This window comes from Protopterus annectens, chromosome 3.part0 (assembly GCF_019279795.1).
Source record: "Protopterus annectens isolate FY-2018-M chromosome 3.part0, PAN1.0, whole genome shotgun sequence".
Taxonomy (NCBI): domain Eukaryota; kingdom Metazoa; phylum Chordata; order Ceratodontiformes; family Protopteridae; genus Protopterus; species Protopterus annectens.
The window spans coordinates 599,076,590-599,096,688 of record NC_056731.1 but is presented as its reverse complement, the minus strand read 5'-3'; the positions used below and the strand labels follow the sequence as shown (position 1 = coordinate 599,096,688).

General features: G+C 42.0%; 1 protein-coding gene across 3 annotated transcripts in view; it reads right to left on the bottom strand.

The window, feature by feature from the left end:
• ITGA9 (integrin subunit alpha 9) overlaps positions 1 to 20,099 on the bottom strand; it is a 5,160,704-nt gene that overhangs the window by 3,969,606 nt on the left and 1,170,999 nt on the right. The gene's annotated exons all lie outside the window — the stretch shown is intronic.

Here is a 20,099-nt window from a genome sequence, read left to right as displayed (position 1 = left end):
CATTAATTTGTCCTCCAATGAGCAGTACTGTGTCTCCATCAAAATAAGTCACATGATGGCTTGGGGGTGCAGCACAAAGCAGACCTGGTACTAGGCTCTGTCAGCATAAGACATTTCCAGTCTAACTCATTCCCACCGGTAGCTGCCACACTTGATACTAAACACACACAACAGCTGCTTCTCCCATACAACCCCTCACTCCAAACTCCAAATCAAGGCTGCACTGCACCAACCATTCTTTATCCATCTTTTATTCTAAAATCTGGGAATCCACCACCCCCACCCCCACCTAAAGGAACTACAGTTCTCCTTTGCCATTTTTAGAGCTGTACTTAAAAAAATAATCATCCAGTACAAATCAAACTGTAATTGTCACACAGTAGGCCAGATCACATAATGCTCTCACACTCACTATCCTTTCTCTCTCTCTCTCTCAACTACTTAACTTCCCAACATTCCCCTTTAGTAACTCTCATTACCCCACGGCATAATGCATATCTGAAATATAACAATGCAAATTTGCATTTGTTTTGTAATGTTGCTACATCAATTAATTGCTACTGTACAGCTTTATAACATATGCTTACTTCAGGTTCAGTTTTTGATATGTACAGTTTAATGCCTCTCTCTTCTTTCTTTTTTCTTCTTCTTTGGGTATTATTTCACCTGGGCAGTACCTGCAAATGATCAGCTGTGATCAGTGTACCACCTGAGTAAAAAATGTTAAATAAAAGACAGCATCATAAGGGATCTAGGCACTCTTGTTGCTAATTCCTTATCATTTAACCATCATGGCTCCACAGTAGCTTGGAAAGTCTCCTGTCTGGCTCTTCTAATTTCCCAAAGCATGCACCTCTAGATACAGTGAAGTCTTGATTCCCTTTTACTCATATCTCATCAGACTCATTGCTGAATAGAATGCACCTTTTTGTATATATTTACCTAAATATATCATTCAGTTTGAGAGATTTCAGAGATTCATAGCCAAAATGATCAGTGACCTCAAAAATATCTGTTATCAAGACAGCCTTACAGCCCTCTCTCACTGTATTTAGTCTTTTATTAACTCCACCATGGAGATCTGCGACAGTTGCTACAGTTTATACCCTGCCTGCACAGAGCGTTACAGCTCAGAAAAAAACACATATTGATTACAGCTCTCAAGTTTAACCATAAATGCCAGTATTGCATTAAAGAGCAATTGAGATGGGCTGATCATGCTCCCCCAACACTTTGCACTCTGGGAAATTGCCCCTCCCACCTCATCTTAGCTATGCTACTGCCTCCAAAATTTGCTACCTACCTGATGAAAACTTCTTTAAAGTCTGCTTGGGGTATAAAAATACCTATGCGAGTACTTAAAAAAATCCAAAACTTTCTGTACTTTGTAGCACACAGAGGAGTCTTACAGATGCCATCACTATGTTCATGTGTAAACTACTGTTCCAGGATCTCTTCCAATCTTTTCTAAGCACTTTTGTTCAGTTCTTACAGTTATCATGCAATATTTCATATCCCCAACTAATTATGCACTTTTAATAGCAGCTTCTGTGTTAGACCCAACCAGAGCTGCTTTTTCAGTTAGCATCCCCCATCCCTTTCTCTTTGCCCTGGTAGGGAAGGCAGTCATGAAACTGCAGTTTAAACTTCTCCTTGCACTCATCCCACTTTCCTTTGTGAGTTATTTGCTCCCAATACATTGGTTCCTTTGCCAGTTTTCTCCATTAAATTCCATCCCCTTTCTTATTTTCTGTGCCCATACTTGCAGTCATCCCTATTGGTAAACTCTCATTTCTTCATTCCCATGTTGGCTTACTTGTTTAGAATGCATTCTACCACCTTATAAATATATTATTCTGTATGATTATTGTTCTACTTTAGGCCCTTGCATTCAAAATCCTACTCTATCTCCTTATTTCCTGAACTCATTCCCGTTTCATCATTAGTCCTTTCCATTTTGCTTCATAGCCTTCTGCTTGAGCTATATATATAGGATCCTTATCTGTGTAGCCCTAAATTACCCCTCAGAACAGATCATGCTAAAGCATATTGTTCCATGACTAGAGTCAACTTACACCACTTAACTTGCTCTCTCTTCTCCTACCACATCCATTTCTTCAGCTCTTTAATTTATCATCCAAAACTTTTTGTCTGGTAGATAAAAAATATGCATAACCAGTATTTAAAATTAAAGGGACTAAAAAAATGCTTTTTTCTTATTGTCAATAAACATAATCAAGGGCTTCCAGTTTCTCACTTTTTGTATTATGTTTTGTTTAATCTCTTCCCACATGTCTTTAGCTGCCATAACAGAATCAGCAACCTCAATATACTGCACCACTCAGTAAACTTTGTGAAATGCAAAAAAAATTAGGCTGGTAGAAAACACAAGACGACTTCATAACAGCTTACACCTGTTAAGCACTTTCATCTTTACACAACTAAAGACTACATTAGAGCACATAATACTAATTGACATAATTTCCTTCAATAACCTCTCCATAAGTTAATTTGCATTTAAAGTAACATCACACATAAAATCATCACAACTTTAAAACAGAGCTAATCAAAACCATTTCATTTAGATCTCGTGAATTATATGCATTAGTCTTCAACTGCCAAAAACAGCTGTCTCATTTCTAATAGTTCACTATATGCACCTCCTCTTATATTCATTTCCAACTTGCCTACCCCAACAAATAAAAACTTGTGTCCATGATAAATTTTTAAGTGTTTATATAAGGAATTCATACTAGCTTTCTTTTATTTATTATTTATTTATTTATTTACTGGGAAATTCCGACTGGACTCAGGTCCTTTTTCAGCAGATGCCCGGGGAGAAAAACTCCACATAATGTACATGATAAATAGAGATAACAAAGTTGCAACAATAATAAACATTACAGGTTGTTGGCTTTAATACAATAACAAGATATTGATTATCAGCAGTATATACAGAAAATGTTGCAAGTTAAGATAGTTTCTTGTCGTTTATACCAGTAACAAAATTGTCAGGCAAGATGTTAAAGTATGTAAAGACAACTAGCTATTTCTGACTGTGGTTAGTAGTGGCAGTAGTATAGTTGGGTTAGAGAGTCTAGGTGGGGGTGTTAGTCTGGATTAGAACAAGGACAAAGACAGTGCATATTTAAGTGGAATTTGAGTGCAGTCTTGAAAAGGCTGCTGGAAGGTAGAGTAGTTATAGAGGGTGGAAGATTGTTCCAAAGTTTAGATACGATACATGAAAATATGCCTTCTCCTGCTGAGTTTTTGGGTTTGATAACAGTGAGTTGATTTTTGTTGCTTGATCTTAGGGGCCTTGTGGGGAGATTGGGTTGGAAGGGAAGGGATGTTATGGGGGTGGTTAATAAGTTTATGAGTGAGGGTGAGTTGATTAAAGTGAAGGAGTTGTGGGAGTTCTAGCCAGTTTAGTTCTTTAAGGGAGATACAATGATGGCTGAGGTAGGAGGTTCTAGAGGCAAATTTAGCAATTTTGTTGCAACAAGCATCCGGCTTGTGTAGGTCTGTCTGTCTAAGGTTGGTTAGTATGGGGGATGCATAGTGTAGGGTGGAGATTAGCTGAGAATTGGCTACGGAATGACTGCCTATCTGAGTTATTTTTTGTTAGTTGCCAGTGCTCCCAGGCCTTATCTCTGGATTTCATTAGGGTTCTGGTGGTCTTTTGTAACCATGGGGCACACCGGGATCTGACTTTGACATTTATTACAGGAGCATGGGTGTTTAGGTTGGAGAGGAAGGTACTGTTGAAGAAGTGGACAGCCTCATCTAGGTTGAGGTATTTTAGTGGTGACCAGTTCATTTTTTGCAGGGAGGAGATGAAGGAGTTGGGGTTGAAGTTGGACCTGTTCCGTATTTGCCTGTGGATAATGGGCTTCAGACTGTTTGTGTGGTGCCGAATTCGGAAAATGGGGGAGTGGTCACTAAGACTCAGGTAAACAGCCTGCTAAGTAAGAGTGGGGGGCTTTGTTGACTAGGATCCAGTCAAGTAAGGTATGATTGTTACGGTTTTTGTTGATTTGGGTAGGGGATTGAATGAGTTGAGAGAACCCACGGAGATTAAGGTGAATGGTTGGGAGACTGTTATTACAGGACAGCCATTTGATGTTAAAGTCACCAAGAATGATGGTTTCCTGGGGTAGAGATAGAGTAGCCCAGCTCAGGAGATTTTCTAGGTGTGTAATATTTAGCCCTGGTGGGAAAAAGCATTCTATAATATTGATTGTTTTATTTGGGTTTAGTTTGAGATTGGCATAAAGGATTTCTTCATTGTTGTCTTTTTATAAACTCTTTAAAATGTTCAAATGTTACACAACACTAAAATGTCCATTTCTGGATTTATCAAGTGTAAAATTATATAATCTGCAAACAAAGCTGATTTTCATGATTACCATACCAGTTATATCACTGACTTTATTAGGAGTCTCTTAATTTCATAGGATCATAGAAGGTTACTAGGCTAATGGCCCTGGGACTCTTACAAGCCTAGCCAAGAGTTTATTCCCAAAAAAGAAGCCTCAGTCAGCATCTGTAACCCCTGTCAATGAGGGACAAAGGTGGAACCCCTGGGACAAATTTCTGGTTTCCCATCCACTCATCAAGGTTGCACATGAAGAGGGTCAGTGAGGTACTCTGTTTGACATGTATGGGAAGTCTGTTCTAGAGACGGGGCAGCATCTGGGAGACAAACCTCTCTCCAGCAGGTTTTGTTGATGTTGCATATTAGATTTAGGCCTATCGAGTGGATAATGCGTGAGGAGTTAGACTTACGGATATGGCGTATCTCTAGTAGGGCAGATTCCGATACTTATAGGTAAGACACAGATCACCTCTGAGCAATCTGTATGATACTGAATAAAGTGACTGTAATTTCAGCCTGTCCACATAGGATGGATGTTGGAGGCCATGGATTCACTTTGTGAGGTATTTCTGTGACCTTTCCAGTTGGTGAAGGTATTTGGAGAGGTACATACCAAATGGAGCAGTATACTCAATTATAGGCCTAATGAGGGAGGAGTACGGAGAGATAACTTTTTTCTGGATGCAATCCTTTTATTTATGCGGTGAACCAAGTAAAAGGCTTTTCTGACCACTGCTGTCACGTGACGGTTGAATGTGAGATTTTTGTCAACCTGCGTACCTAAGTCTCTCATCACAGGTTCTGTGCTTAGCAGGTTGCCATTGATGTGGTAATCAGTAGGGGCTATGTTTTTGCCAAATGGTATGATAATACAATTTTTTGCATTTAACTTCAGGCCATGACTTTGGCACCAGTTATTTGTAGCTGTGAGACCCTCTTGCAGTATGTTACCATCATTTGGGGAGCCAATGACAGCACCCAACTTACAGTCATCCGCAAACTTGGTCAGCCACAGGCCCTTTGTCTTTGCCTGGACCTCTGAGAAGTAGATGCCAAATAGTAGGGATCCCAGGACAGATCCCTGGAGAACACCACTAGTGACAGGTCTGCTGTCTTAGGTGGTGGTGCCTATTTTGACCTTGTGGGTCCTATAGGTGAGCCAGTTGGCCACTCACCTGATGAGACAGGGATTTATGCCATGTTGTTAGCTTTTTGATGATGCCCGAGTGGAGGATTGTGTCAAAGGCCTTAGCCAAGTCAAGGTAAGCTGTGTGTGCTGACTTTCCCTCATCCAGGGCCTTGGTGACAGTCTTAAAGAAGTCAACCAGGTTCAGTAGGCAAGATCTGCCCCTGACGAATCCGAATTGGGTGGGGTCAAGTGCTTAGAGATTGCCTATGTCAATGATTATGAGATCCATAATAATATACTCCATGGCTTTACAGATCAGACTTGTAAAGCTAATGGGGCGATAGTTTCCCAGGGCAGTGGTGGCACCACCTTTGTGCAAGGGGATGACAATGTCATTCTCCACTCTGTTGGAATGAATCCTGTAATTAGGCTGTGACTGAGTAGGGTGCTCAATGGCTAAGCTAGTTCTTGCTGGAGATGGTGCAGAATACAGCCTGGGATACTATCAGGTCCCATGGAAGCTGTGTTCTTTGCCTTGGATAGGACCTTTAACACTTGATCAAAGAGATGTGAGATGTGAGACAAGTATCGCCGATGTCAAATAGGCCTTTGGGGGGGGGGGTGAGGGTGAAGTTTGCACTGAACCTATCAGCTAGCAGGTCAGCTAAGTCAACAGGATCAGTGTAAGTGGTATCATTAAGTACTAATTTGGAACAAACCTGGGCTTTGCCATGGAGGTTCCTGATGTAACTGAAGAAGGACTTGTGGTTTTTGGAGGCTAGTTTCAACTCATAATTAGCTCTGTAGGTTTTCACTAGTGATCTAATTTGCTTGTTGAGGCTGAGGAGGGAGTTATTCCAATTTGAAATTTGTTCCTTTTTACTCTTGGACAACAGTTTCTTCCTTTTGTTGTAAAGCCCATTGACAGAGGATGTCCACCAGACAAGTTTGTGTTTCCTTGAAAAGCAGGTTTTAGTTTTCTTGGGTATGGCTGAGTCCATGCAGTTGTACAGGTGCTTATATACTGCAATGGTGTACTGTTCAGCATAATTGTCTGCATCCTCTGAGGGGGGCGGTGGTGAGAAGCTACTGATACCCTCCTTTAGCAGGTTGTAGTCAGCTTTTGAGAAGTTTTTTTAGCCTAGTTATGGCTGGAGAGGGGTTGAGTGGGATAGAACTTCGAATGAGACAGAGTGATGATCTGACCTCACCAGGGAAGAACATACAAAGGAAGTGATGCAGCAGTCAGCCATATTGGTGAGAACCAAGTCCAGAATGTTATCTCCCCTTGTGGAGGGTGAGACAAGCTGATCTAGTGCATTAGAACTGGTGAAGTCAAGGAATTGTTGGGTTGTGCATTAGTGCAGGAATAGTTCACCCAGTCTACGATGGGAAAGTTGAAGTCACCAAGGATCAGGGTGTTAGGGGATACATTGACACAGTCAAGTAGGTCCAGAAAGGAGGAGTTGCTGTCCTGAGTCATGGAGGAGGTCTATAGCTGGCTATAACTTGGATGGGTGTCTTGCCAACTGTCAGTTGCAACTGGAATAATTCCAGTGCATCACACTGGCAAACCATTAAGGAGGTGTGCCGGTCCTTAATGAAGACAGGAGACTCCACTACCCTTAGTCTTTCTGACCTCATTTTGGCGTTGGAAAGTGTGGAATGAGGTATAGCCTGGTAAGGCAGGCATGCTCTCTGCAACCCTGAACCAAGTTTCCGTGACAGCACAGACATCAGCATCTTCCATTGTGAGGAGGGCCTCCAGTGAGTGCATTTTCAGGTTAAGGTTGTTACCATTAAGCACATGACCTTTAATTTGCTTTTTGACAGATCTTTTATGTTGGAAGATTTGTCTTTGGGACATACCCAAAAAAGGCACAATGGGGAAGGCAAGATCATTAGCCAAGATCTTTCCTAATACTTCTAAATATATAACAAATAATAAAGGGAAAGAATCCATCTCTGTCTGGTTCCTTTATTTAATCATGGCTTGTCAGTGAGAAACCCTTCCACCTTAATTCTTTCCTTTGAAGGGGGTGTGAGGTTGGCATGATGGTTAAAGTGTTTGCCTTACAGACACAGGGTACTCGGTTTGATTCTCACTGAGGATAATTGGCTAGGCTTAAGATGGCCCACAAGGGCAGTTAGCCTAGTACTAATCTATGAAGAATACTTGGGTTAAGGAGGAATAATACATGAATAAAGTGGATTCTTGGATCACCAGTGCTACCATTGCTCTTCTCAAAACATTACAGATGAAACCATCACATTCTCTGCATCAAGACCCATTTATAACAGCAGTGACTTCTTGCAATCCATCTGGATTGTCATTGTTCTTTTAATATTTTCAGACATTTGCCACTACTCCATAAACACACATTTATCCATATCAATTAATTTTTGCAGTACTTTTATACTTCAAGTACTTTATAATCACAGTTTAAAAATGAAAATAGTCTACATGAAGCTGGTCCTGAAGAGTCTTTACCTTCTCTGGGAAAATAGCCACTACAGCTTTCTTCTAAGATGCCGGTACTGTCTTCACCTTTAAAGGGACAATCCTAGTGTTTAAAATTCAGGTCTGATTTCAAGCTGACAGAACTCATGCCCACTTTAACATGTCACTTTCATTGCCACCCACAGTGTCATAGTGCATTTAAATATCCTGTGCTTCCACAATTCCAGTCTTGTTATAGTTCCCAGGATGAATTAAACTTTGGTTTTGTGTTCTTCTCCAATTTCCACTGGAGTTTCACTTTAAAGCTAGTGTGCTAGTTTCTGCACTCACCCACTTTTATATTTGCCTTTATAAGTTTTAGCCTCACTCAGATCCTATTTTATTTCTGTCAATAAAGCCTGAAGTCTTTATCTCTATTAAACCCCTTTAGCACACTTCAGATTAAAAAAATCCTTGTACAACACAAATGCAAGTGAAACACTTTATTTAAACAAACACCAATCACTTTCATCTAAAATTACTTCATTAGAACAAACAGCGAACACAGTCTGAAGTATTTCTTCTGCTGAAGCCTTAAATAAGCTGTTTTTTTTTAATTTTTTTTAATTTGCAGCATTGTTTTTAGCCATGGCCACCTTACTTTTCAGCTTCTTTGGCATTCTTCTGTCATAGACTATACCTGACACACTATACCAGTTGGCTGTAGCCCTTCTAGCTTTGACCTCTTCATTCAGACTTCCCTTCTCCTCAACCAGCCCTCCCAGATACTTGAAGCTGTTTACCTGTTCCATTCTACCTCTATTCTCAGCTTCTTCTGATTTTCCCAAATTTGCTGCCATTACCACCATCTTATCTGTGCTTAGTTTCATCCCATGTGCCATTGGTTTTGCATTCCATTCTCCTATCCTTAAGTTCTAACTCAGAGTGTGCCTGTAATGCCACATCATCTGCATACAGCAGCTTTGTGGATTCATCCCCTCCAACCTCGTTGCTAATGTAGTCCATCACCAGTATGAACAGCAGTGGGCTCAGAGCTGAACCCTGGTGTACACCCATTCCCACTGAGAACCCCTCTGTGAGGCCAAACACTGTTCGTACTTGAGGCATTGGGTCCTTGTACATAGCCTGCACTAATTCTACCAATGTTTCTGGGACTTCCAACAACCACGGTACTGCCCAGATCAGCTTTCTTGTAACCCTGCCATATGCTTTCTCCAAGTCTATGAATGCCCAGTTAGACTCTCTCCTCATCTCTAACTTCTTCTCAAGTATCTGTCTCATTGTAAACATCGGGTCTGTTGTGCTGCACCCTGATCTGAATCTGAACTGCTCACTTCCCATCTTACTTTCTTCTACTCTGCGTATCCGTTTATCAATCACCCTCTCCAGAACTTTCATGCAATGTGATAGGAGTTTGACGCCTCTGTACTGCCCACAGTTGTGGATGTCCCCTTTGTTCTTGTACAGTGGCATGAGTATGCTTATTCTCCAGTCATCTGGGATACGCCTTTCTCTCCGCATTGCTATTAGTACCGTCAGGAGTAATTTCTTCCCTATCTCACCCAGCACCTTTATCATATCTGTTGTGACCTCATCTGAGCCTGCTGCTTTCCCTGACTTTATTTTCCTAGTTGCTATTCTTACTTCTTCTAGGGTGGGCTCCTCCTCTTCTCTCATTGTAGGCTGTTTCTGGGTAGTACAGCTTCTGTGGCGTTTTCTTCATTCAGAAACTACTGGAAATACTCCTTCCATCTGCCTTTGATGTCCTGTGGACTGGTGAGCAGGTTGTTGCTGGCATTCCTTATGAAGTGTGTCTGATTATCTTCTTTATCTTTCTGTCTTTGCCTTGCAACCTGATATAGTTTCTTTGCACCCCTTACTGAGTCACTTTCCAGAAGAATGATAATGGCTTCTCCTTATTTATTCCTGTTGCTCCACCCATGTGGACCTAGGCAGTCCTCATATCCTGTTCTATCTGTCCCGATATGTGCATTCAAGTCACCCATTATCAACACCATTAATCTAGCTGCTTAATCTAGTAGGTTCTGCAACTGCTGTCTGAATGCACTCTCTTCCTCACTATCACAACCCTACTGTGGGGCATAGGCTGAGATTATGAATACTGCCCTGTCATTACACTGGAGTCTGATTGCCATGAGTCTGTCATTAATTCTGATGATATCCCTCACTACCTTCTGAAGCCTCTCTCTCTCACCACAATTTCTATACCATTTCTAGCCTGTCCCCCTTCTGAGAAGTAGAGTCTGGATGTCCAGCCTCCTCCGTATCATCATGTCATCCACTTCCAAGCTGCATCCTGTCAATGAACTTACATTAAGCATAGCAATTCTCAGTTCATGTTTGGTAGGTTGGTTGGTTTTACTTCAAGTTTTCGTTCAACAGAGCTATCCCAGGTAATGCAGGTTGGGCAAATAGACACTGTCCAGCCAGTAGCATATTGACCCAGGGCTGCTGTGCTTTATGGCAGGCACACACACTGGCCAATAAGGGCACATATACCCCTCTGACCATTAGCAATGGTCCTTGGCATAGGTCAGAGTAGGCCAGGTGCTCAACCCACTTCTCACAGGTTAACTACTCATACCCATTTTGGTGACATTAGTCAACATGACCAAATCACCTAGAGCCATATTTTACACCATTGAGTGGCTAGCCCTGCCATGGCATGCAGTCTGTCATCCGTGTTCTCTTACCTTGAGGACATTGCGCACCACAGTAGATGCCCACAGCGGTTGGTCTGTACAACTCTTCCCCCTATAGGGCACCATGTAGTGTCTGTGCTGCAGCCCACAGCTCCATTCATTGGTGAGTTTGAAATGGAACATGGGAGAAAACCCACAGAGACAGAGGGAGAAAGTACAGTTGTGTACACTCACCATAAATGTAGATATTCAAGTGTATTCACTGTTGCAGTCATTACATATGGGTAATCTGCTGGCAAGTTGCCCTCAGTCAGTCTGATTAACAAAGTCCTGGGTCCTGCATTGGTTGCTGTCCCTTCTTCCATGACATCAGGTCGTCAGGGGTATAAAACATGCAGCCGACTCCATTACATCAGTTTTTCTTGCCCCAGATGTCAGGTGCCCCCCAAATGGGGAGCAAAATATATCTATAAATATAATTAGAAATGCAAAAATATATCTCCAATCAAAAGCAAATATACCAAAAAGTCTTTTAAGCATAATAAAAGAAGAAGAGGTATAGTAAAAGAAAAACAGGGGGCTGGAGGGAGGGTAACCTGGACTGTAACAGTGAATACACTCAAACATCTACATTAATGGTAAGTGTACACAACTGTACTATGTTCATCATGTTTCACTGTGGCAGTCATTACATTTGGGTAGATTCCCAAAGCTAAGGTTGGGAGGATGGATTTATACAGCATTAGAAGCAGCTATAAGGCCCTGCAAAACAGCAGTGGCAAAGCCAGCTCTGGATTTAGAGAAAATTGGTAAGTGATAATGCTTGGTGAAAGTATGAACTGAACTCCAGGTAGCAGCTTCTAGAATATCCCTGGTAGGAACACCTCTAAGAAAGGCTGCTGAAGTAGATGCAGCCCTGGTGGAATGAGATCTGATCCCCTGGGAGATAGGCTTTCCATGGTACTTATAACAGAAATTAATACAATGGTTTATCCATTTAGAAATGGTTTGCTTTGAAATAGCCTTCCCCTCTGCCCCCGCAGCAAATGCTACCAGCAGTTGTTCAGATTTTCTTCGAGTTTTTGTCCTGTCCAAGAAGAATCTAAGTTGTCTGTTTACATCCAATGAATGCAGAATCCGCTCTCCCTTGTTCTGTGGAATGGAAAAGAAAGTTGGCAAATGAATGGACTGATTAAGAGCCACACTAGATACCACCTTGGGCATGAATGATGGATTGGTCCTGAGTGACACCCTGTCCGCATGAAAGATGATGAAAGGCTCCCCTGCCATAAGGGTCTGTAATTCAGATATCCTTCTAGCTGAAGTGATTGCTAAAAGGAAGGCTGTTTTCCAGGAAAGAAATTTTAAGTCTGCAGTTGCAGTTGGTTCGAAAGGAGGTAGAGTGAGTTTCTCCAATACAAAGTTAAGGTCCCAGGCAGGGGTTGGAGCTCTTCTGGGTGGTCTCAAGTTTTTGGCCCCTCTGAGATACTGATTTAGAAGAGGATGAGAGAAGAGGGGAGGGTCTATGTTGTAATGAGCTGAAATAGCTGAGGCATGGATTTTTATGGAAGAGAAAGACAGGCCCTTGTGAAGCATCTCAGTTAAGTATTGCAAAATCTGAGGTAAATTGGGCACTGCTGTGCTCATCCCTTGAGATTGATTCCAGGCACAGAATATTTTCCATTTGTCAGCATAACATTTTCTAGTACTAGGTCTTCTCGCCTCCAAAATGACATCCATCACAGGTTTGCTGAGGGATGCTAAGGGTGAATTTAAGTGATTAGCCAAGCTGCAAGATTCAATGTTTGGAGTTGAGGGTGCAGAATTTGGTTCTCCTGCTGAGACAGTCAGGAAGGTGTCTGAGGCAGGTGCCACGGAGAAATGTGTGACACACTGCGCAGGAGTGGGTACCAGTGTTGGTGAGGCCAGTCTGGAGCAATCAAAATAACTTTTGGTTTGTCCTGTTTGACTTTTAGTAGAACTTTGGAAAGCAAAGGCAGAGGGGGAAAGGCATAGACTAATAGATTTTTCCAGCTGAAGGACAGAGCATCCACTTTCCAGGCTTTTTTGTGATTAGTTCTTGTGCAAAATTTGTTCAACTGGTAGTTATGGGGTTAGGCAAAAAGATCTATGTCTGGGCTCCCCCATTTGCGTGTCAACATGTTGAAAATCCATGGTTCCAGTTTTCATTTGTGAGGGTCCATGAGATTTCTGCTTAGTTCGTCTGCCAGAACATTCAGTTTCCTGGCAGGAATTGAGCTTGTAGTTGTACTTGGTAGCTCAAGGCCGTGTTCCACAATGCCATGGCTAGTCTGCAGAGGAGGTAGGAATGTGTACCCCCCTGCTTGTTTATGTACCACATAACCGTGGTGTTGTCCATCTTTATCAGCAATTGTCTTGGATGAAGGTAGTCCTTGAAGGCTGTCAGTGCATTCTGGACAGCTAGCATTTCTTTTTGATTGATATGAAGGTGCATTTGATTTGGGCTCCATTTGCCCTGAATGCACTTCCCTGCCAGATGAGCCCTCCATGCATAGTCTGATGCATCTGTAGTTAGGGTTTGGGTGGCAGGGGATAGTGTGAATGGCAGTCCCTTGTTTTGGTGACAGGCCCCTGCCCATCATAGGAACTCTAGGTGCAGGCAAGGTATGATAGGAATCATTGTTTTCAGGCTGTGACAATGTTGACTCCATAAAATTTTTAAGTACCACTGAAGTTTCCTCATATGCAGTCTTGCATATGGAATTAGAAGAATGCATGAGGCCATGAACCCCAAGGCTTACAGTATTTGCCTTGCAGATAGCAGGGTTTTTGTGGCCACCTGTTTGAAGTAAGTCACCAAATGAATTTGCTTTTCTGGCATAAGGAAAGCCATCTGGCAGTTGTATTCAAGCTTGCACCCAGGAATGTAATTTTTTGAGAGGGTACCAGTTGGAATTTCTTTTCGTTTATGGTGTACCCTAGACAGGTTAGAAGTCTTTTTACAAATGCCAGATGTTTTAGAAGAATGGCCTGGTTTTCTGCCTGAATTAGACAATCATCCAGGTATGGATATATTTGAATATTTCTTTGCCTAGAAAATGCAATCACTGGAGCAAGACACTTTGTGAATACCCTGGGTGCAGTAGACAAGCCAAAGGGCAGTGCAGAGAACTGATAATGCATGCAGCCTGCTTTGAAGTGTAGGAATCTTATGCAAGATTCCCTGACTGGGATATGCAGGTAAGCCTCTTTTAAGTCAAGAGTTGCCAACCAGGCATCCTTGCCTAGCATAGGAAGTAACTGGTGAAGAGTCAACATCTTGAATTTTGGAATGTCCAGAAAAGGTGTTTAGAGTAGACAGGTCCAGAATTGGATGCCATGATTTGTCTTTTCTGGGAACCAGGAAAAGTCTGGAAAATAAACCTTGTCCCTTTTCCCCTTCTGGTACTAGTTGAATTGCCCCCATGTTTAGGAGGGAAAGTACTTGTTTCTGAGCCTCTGCCCACTGATTTGGGGGCAGGTCTGGCCACCCGCTTGGTAATGGCAGCGTGTGAAAATGAAATCTGTATCCCTGGGATACTATATTTAAAACCCATTTGTCCTGGGTTATAAGTTGCCAGTTTCTTGAATGAAGAGCCAGTTTTCCCCCCAAAGGGGCGGCTAAGACGTAAGTGCTTGATACTTTCAAAGGGAAGTCATTGAGACTGTTTACCAGAGGGTGGTGCCTTGTTGTTTCCAAATTTGAAAGTGGAAGCACCCCATTGCTTAGTTCTGAAAGTCCCTTGGGACTGAAATCTAGTGGTTTTTGGAATGTCTGGGTTTGGCCGTAGTGGCTCTAGAAAGAGCTGGAAAGGACCAGTTCTTAGTAGGCCAATGCCTACTAAATCTAGGAGGTGGCACTTGTAAGAAATCTTTCACAGTTTGCATAGATTTAGCTTTATCTTCCATCTTTTTTAGAACTTCTTCGGCCTTATTGCCAAATAAGCGGTCCTGCTGTAAAGGAGCATCCAAAAGTTTTGCTTCAACATGATCAGACAGAGATTGCTCCTTAAGCCAAGCATGCCTTCCAAGTACAGACCCAGTAACAGCAGCCCTACAAGAGGCATCAAAAGAATCAAAATCACATTGCAAAGTATGTTTGCCAACTTGCTCAGCTGAATGCAATAAATCCTGCAAATCTTTATTCTCCACACAGTCAGAAAGCAACATAATTTTCTGTTTAAGCAGTCCCATGATATGCTGTTGATATTTTATCATATGGAATTGACAGTTTAAAGCCCTGATTGCTAAGGTTACAGAAGTATAAAACTTTTTACCTCATCTATCCAGTGCCCTGGAGTCCCTATCAGAAGGGGTAGGATTTTTAGCAGTAGAAGCCTTAATGCCCTTGGGCCCCTGAGAAATGGTTTCAGTGTCCGCAACAGAATTTTTGAAAAGGAATTTGTGGGCCTCAGGAACCCTGTAGTACCTGTCTGGCTTGCTAGGGGCTGGAGGCAAGGAATCAGGGGCCATACTGGATTCGGAAAACACATCATCAACAATATCTAGAACTGGAGGTATAGCCAAAGGCCTATGCTGAGGAAGAAGAAGGAAATCCCTAAGCCTCTTTTTGGATTCAGAGAAATCTTGACTTTCCCAGTGGAAATGCTCCCTTAAGGTATGTAAAGTTTCCCCAAAAGAAAAATCCTCAGGCAGAGAAGCAGAGGGAATGGAATCCTCTGCATCAGAGTCTGCATAAGAAGGAATGGACAAATCCAGATCACTAGAAGAGTCAGAAGAAACAGAGTCCTGCTCAGAAGAGTCATAGTCAAATTCAATCCTAAGCCTCTTGGGGGGGGGGGGGGATTGACTACCCCTGATAAGAGTAATTAAATCTTCAGCCATTTTTATCATTTGTTTTTTAGGCATAGGGGCCTGAACATGTGGCCTGGGTGTCATTTTTTTTAGACATAGATCGAGATTTAGGCCTTAGCACTGAGATTGGAGTCAGTTTAATTTGCAAGTCTGTAGGCCTGAATACACCCTCAGAAAATGGTGCCTGCTCAGTGGCTCCGGACCCATCCAAGGTAGAGACATCCGCGGGTTCCATATGTGAAGCATCTTGCAGCATACCGGACTCTGAATGGGTCTCAGTAGAGGCCTGTGAATCAGAAGTAGCGGGTATCAGGGGCTGCGAAAGCACCTCAATGAGTACTGGCGAACTGCGACTGGCTTAGGAGAAGCATCATCAGCAGTTTCGGACCTCAACAGCCTGTCTCTACCTTTTTCTTTGTGTTTTTTCAGTAATCCAGTAGTTGGATGGCTAACCAACATCATTTCTGGATAATTAAACGAGAACCAAAATATTTTGAAGCAAAAATGTACCCGCAACAGATAGTGCACTGATTAAATAAAGCACAAAATCGACAGCAAGGTACGTTGTGGTCAGGGCCTAGGCAAGGAATACAGTACAAATGAAAATCCTTATGAGGTATTTGCTTCCCACAAGTAATACAATTATTAACTTTTACTGACATCAGTAAGGAGCAAGAAAAAGTTTCCCCAAAGGGTACTTAGCATTAAGTTGAAGACTTCGGTTCTGAAACTCGAAAACGAAAATTTCAGGAGTCGGCCAACCAGCACTTGCGAACTGCTTCTGCTTCGGGCACCGTGCGGCAAGAAAGACTGATGTAATGGCATCGGCTGTATGTTTTATACCCCTGACGACCTGACATCATGGAAGAAGGGACAGCAACTGACGCAGGACCCATGACTTTGTTAATCAGACCGACTGAGGGCAACCTGCCAGCAGATTACCCAAATGTAATGACTGCAGCAGTGAAACACGATGAACATCGTGCAAACTCCAAACAGCCATAGGTCGGTGGTCAGGATTGAACCTTGTACCTTGTGCATGGGAAGCGAAGACCTTAACTATTATGCCATATATATATGGATCTAGGACTGTTGCACAAAATTATGTTTCCACGAAACGTAAACGTCCGAACACATTTTAGCTAAAGTGTGCAAAAAAATTAAAAATAATAAAATTGAAAAAAAACACATTACTCACGGATACGCGGGAGGGCAAGCCCCTCTGCACACCCACCTACTTTTATATTCTCACTCCCAGATCGCACTACAGTGGGAAAAAGGGAATATTCCCTTACTCCCCACTGAGCTATGATCTCAGCAACAGACATTTCCCCACATTTTTGTCCTTTTTTAAGCACTTTCGCAAAAGTGTGCTCGGCCGTTTTACTTTCAGTGAAATGGCAATTCAATAAGTAGCACAGATCTCATATATATATATATATATATATATATATATATATACAGATAGATAGATACTGACAGATATGTATCTGGGTGTGTGTGTGTGTGTGATATATATATATATAGATGTGTAGATGTCTCTGTGTGTGTGGGTGTGTGTGTGTGTGTGTGGGTGTGTATATATATATATATATATATATATATATATATTATATATACAAATATATATATACATACATATATATATATATATATATATATATATATATATATATATATACATATATACATATATAGATAGGCATAGCTATAGATGGGTCTGCTTCACTTGATTGAAAGCTCACTAGATTGAAACTCATTTGAAGGAGCCCACTTGACTGAAAGCTCACTTCACTGAAAGCTCACTTCACTGAAACTAATTTCATTGAAAGGTATATTCCCTTTTCCCCATTGTTGTGTGATCCTGGAGTTACTATATATAGTAAGGGGGTGTGTGGAGGGCAAAGCCCCCCACCTATTTTATACATTTAACTATAATGAATAACTCTTTTTAGAACACAATATACACCCAAACTATGTGGGGGGGTTGTGCCCCCCCCACAACTCCCTTACTATGTATACTAACTCCAGGATCGCACTACAATAGGAAAAAGGGCATATACCTTTCAACAAAATGAGTTTCCATCAAGTGAGCTTTCAGTGAAGTGAGCTATCAGTTGTGTGCTCTGTGAAATGAGTTTCAGTCTAGTGAGCTTTCATTCAAGTGAAGCAGACCCATATAGATACAGATATATAAATATATACATATAAATGTAGCTGTGTGTGTGTGTGTGATGAGTGGTCTAAGGCACAGCTAAGGGCCACATCTGAGTTACTCATTGTGCAGCTGAGGCAAATTTCTAATCTTCTGGGACATGTAACTACTTATGTTCACAATTATTTCTAACCTCCTTTGTGATCAACAATTTCAAAACACAACTTGACAACCGGAGACGAGTAAAACAACTTTATTACACATTATTAAAAAGAAATAGCAATTTGGCTCACTGCCTTCATCTGTTTGCACTGCGTGCTTATACCCAATTTAGTAAGTGACAACAGCAGTAGTCAGAACATTATGGGTCAGAATATCTCTATCACTAGAGCTGAATGGTTGCATTCTTTTTTTCTGGTACTTGTTACCTGCTGCAGAAAGGAGGTGACCAGTCATTTGCCTGCATATTCTTGTTTTGCAAATTAGCTGCTGAAGCAGTCATCCTGCATCTTGTTGTGAATCCAAACTGTTCATCTTCCATCTGACTTTCTACTACTCTGCAGATTCATTTATCAGTCACCGTCTCTAGAATTTTCATGCAGTGTGGCAGGAGTTATATATCTCTGTACTGAGCAGAGTTACGAATGTACCCTTTCCTCTTGAACACTGGCACTAGTATGCTTATTCTCCACTCACCTGGGGTACACATAAATATGAGTACCCAATTCTCTTATACATCCATCCATCCATAATTTCCTTTTTCCCATTTTAGCACATGGGGTCGTGGTGTCACTTCAACAGTGAAAATTGTCTAGAGCCATGGTTTACACCACCAGGTGGCTAGCCCTGCCCTGGTAGTTCTGCCACACTACACAATGGCATGCACATTCACACCTATGGCCAATGTAGTGTGTCCAATCCACCTACACATGTCTTTGGAATCTAAGGTAAACGGAGTACCCAGAGGAAATGCACACAAACACAGGGAGGACATGCAAATTCCACACAGAAGGGATCCCAGCCAAGAATCAAACTGGGGAACTTCTTCCTGTGAAGCAACAACTCTAACCTCTGTGCCACTGTACCTGCCCAGTCTTTATCATGCCAGCTGTGACCTCATCTGAACCTGCTGCTTTCCCTGACTTCATTTTCCTTAGATCTATCCTGCTCTTCTTTCATTGTAGGCTGTGTCATGGGAAGTGCATCTTCTGTGTAGTTTTCTTCTGCTTGAAGTACTCCTTTCATCTGCCTTTGATGTCCTGTGACATACCTCTCAAACTCTTAGTGCATGAAAGCTGGACAAAGCCTAACAAAATGGGGGGACAAAGGCCCAGAAATAGGGACAGATTTTAAATATTGCCCTTATAAACTTATTGCTAGAGTAAAATAATTTGTGTTAACATACATTTTTTGAAGGATATAGTTTCATAGTTTCATAGTATAGTACTAGGCTATCTGCCCTGGGGCATTTGTAAGCCTCACCATAGTGATGTGGCTTTTGCCACCCCATGAAATGGTACAAAAAATGTACAGAATAAATTTAGAATACTGTGCCTCTGTCTAGTAGTGACACAATGAAGGTCCCCTTATATAATAGAATTAGTTTACTGTGCCCCTGTCTAGCAGTGACACAGATGTGACCCCTGGGGTAAACTTACGATCTCCCATCCATTCATCAAGATTTCTCTTGAAGAGAGTCAGTGAGGGGCTCTGCCTAATACGAACTGGGATCTTGTTCCAAAGCATGGGAAGCCTCTGGGTTATGAATCTATCCCTCCAGCATGTCCTATTCATACTTGTGCCGAGGTTTAAGTCTTTAGCTCTCGTGGTCCTGATGGATTTGGATTTTTTGAGGTGGAGCATGTCCATCAGATCCTGATTGGACATGGCCTTGTACGTCAGGCAGAGATCACCTCTGAGCAGGCGGTATGCTACTGAATAGAGCTGAAGTTTCTTTAGTCTGGCAGAATAAGACATATGTTGGAGACCCTTGATCCTCTTGGTGAGGTACTTTTGTGGTCTCTCGGGCTGTTGCAAATGCCGGGTGAGGTACATACCAAATGGGGCATTGTACTCAATCATGGGTCTGATGAGGGAGGAATATAGGGGTACAATGACATCCTTGGATCTGGATGTGAATCCCTTCATGATGAGGTGTGCAAGGTAGAATGTTTTTCTAACCACTTTGGCAACGTGGGTGTCAAATGAGAGGTCACTGTTGATTTGGGTCCCTAGATCTCTGATTACTTTTTCCATACTCAGTGGGTTGCTGTCTATGTGATAATTTGTGGGTACTTTGTTTTTCCCAAAGGGGATGACTATACATTTTTTGCCATTTAGTTTAAGGCCGTGACTCCGGCACCAGTTGTCTGTTTCTGAGGTCTTTTTGTAGGATGTGTGTGTCTGCTGGTGTATCGACTATGGTGCCTAGTTTGCAGTCATCTGCGAACTTTGTCAGCCACAGCCCTCCCATGTTT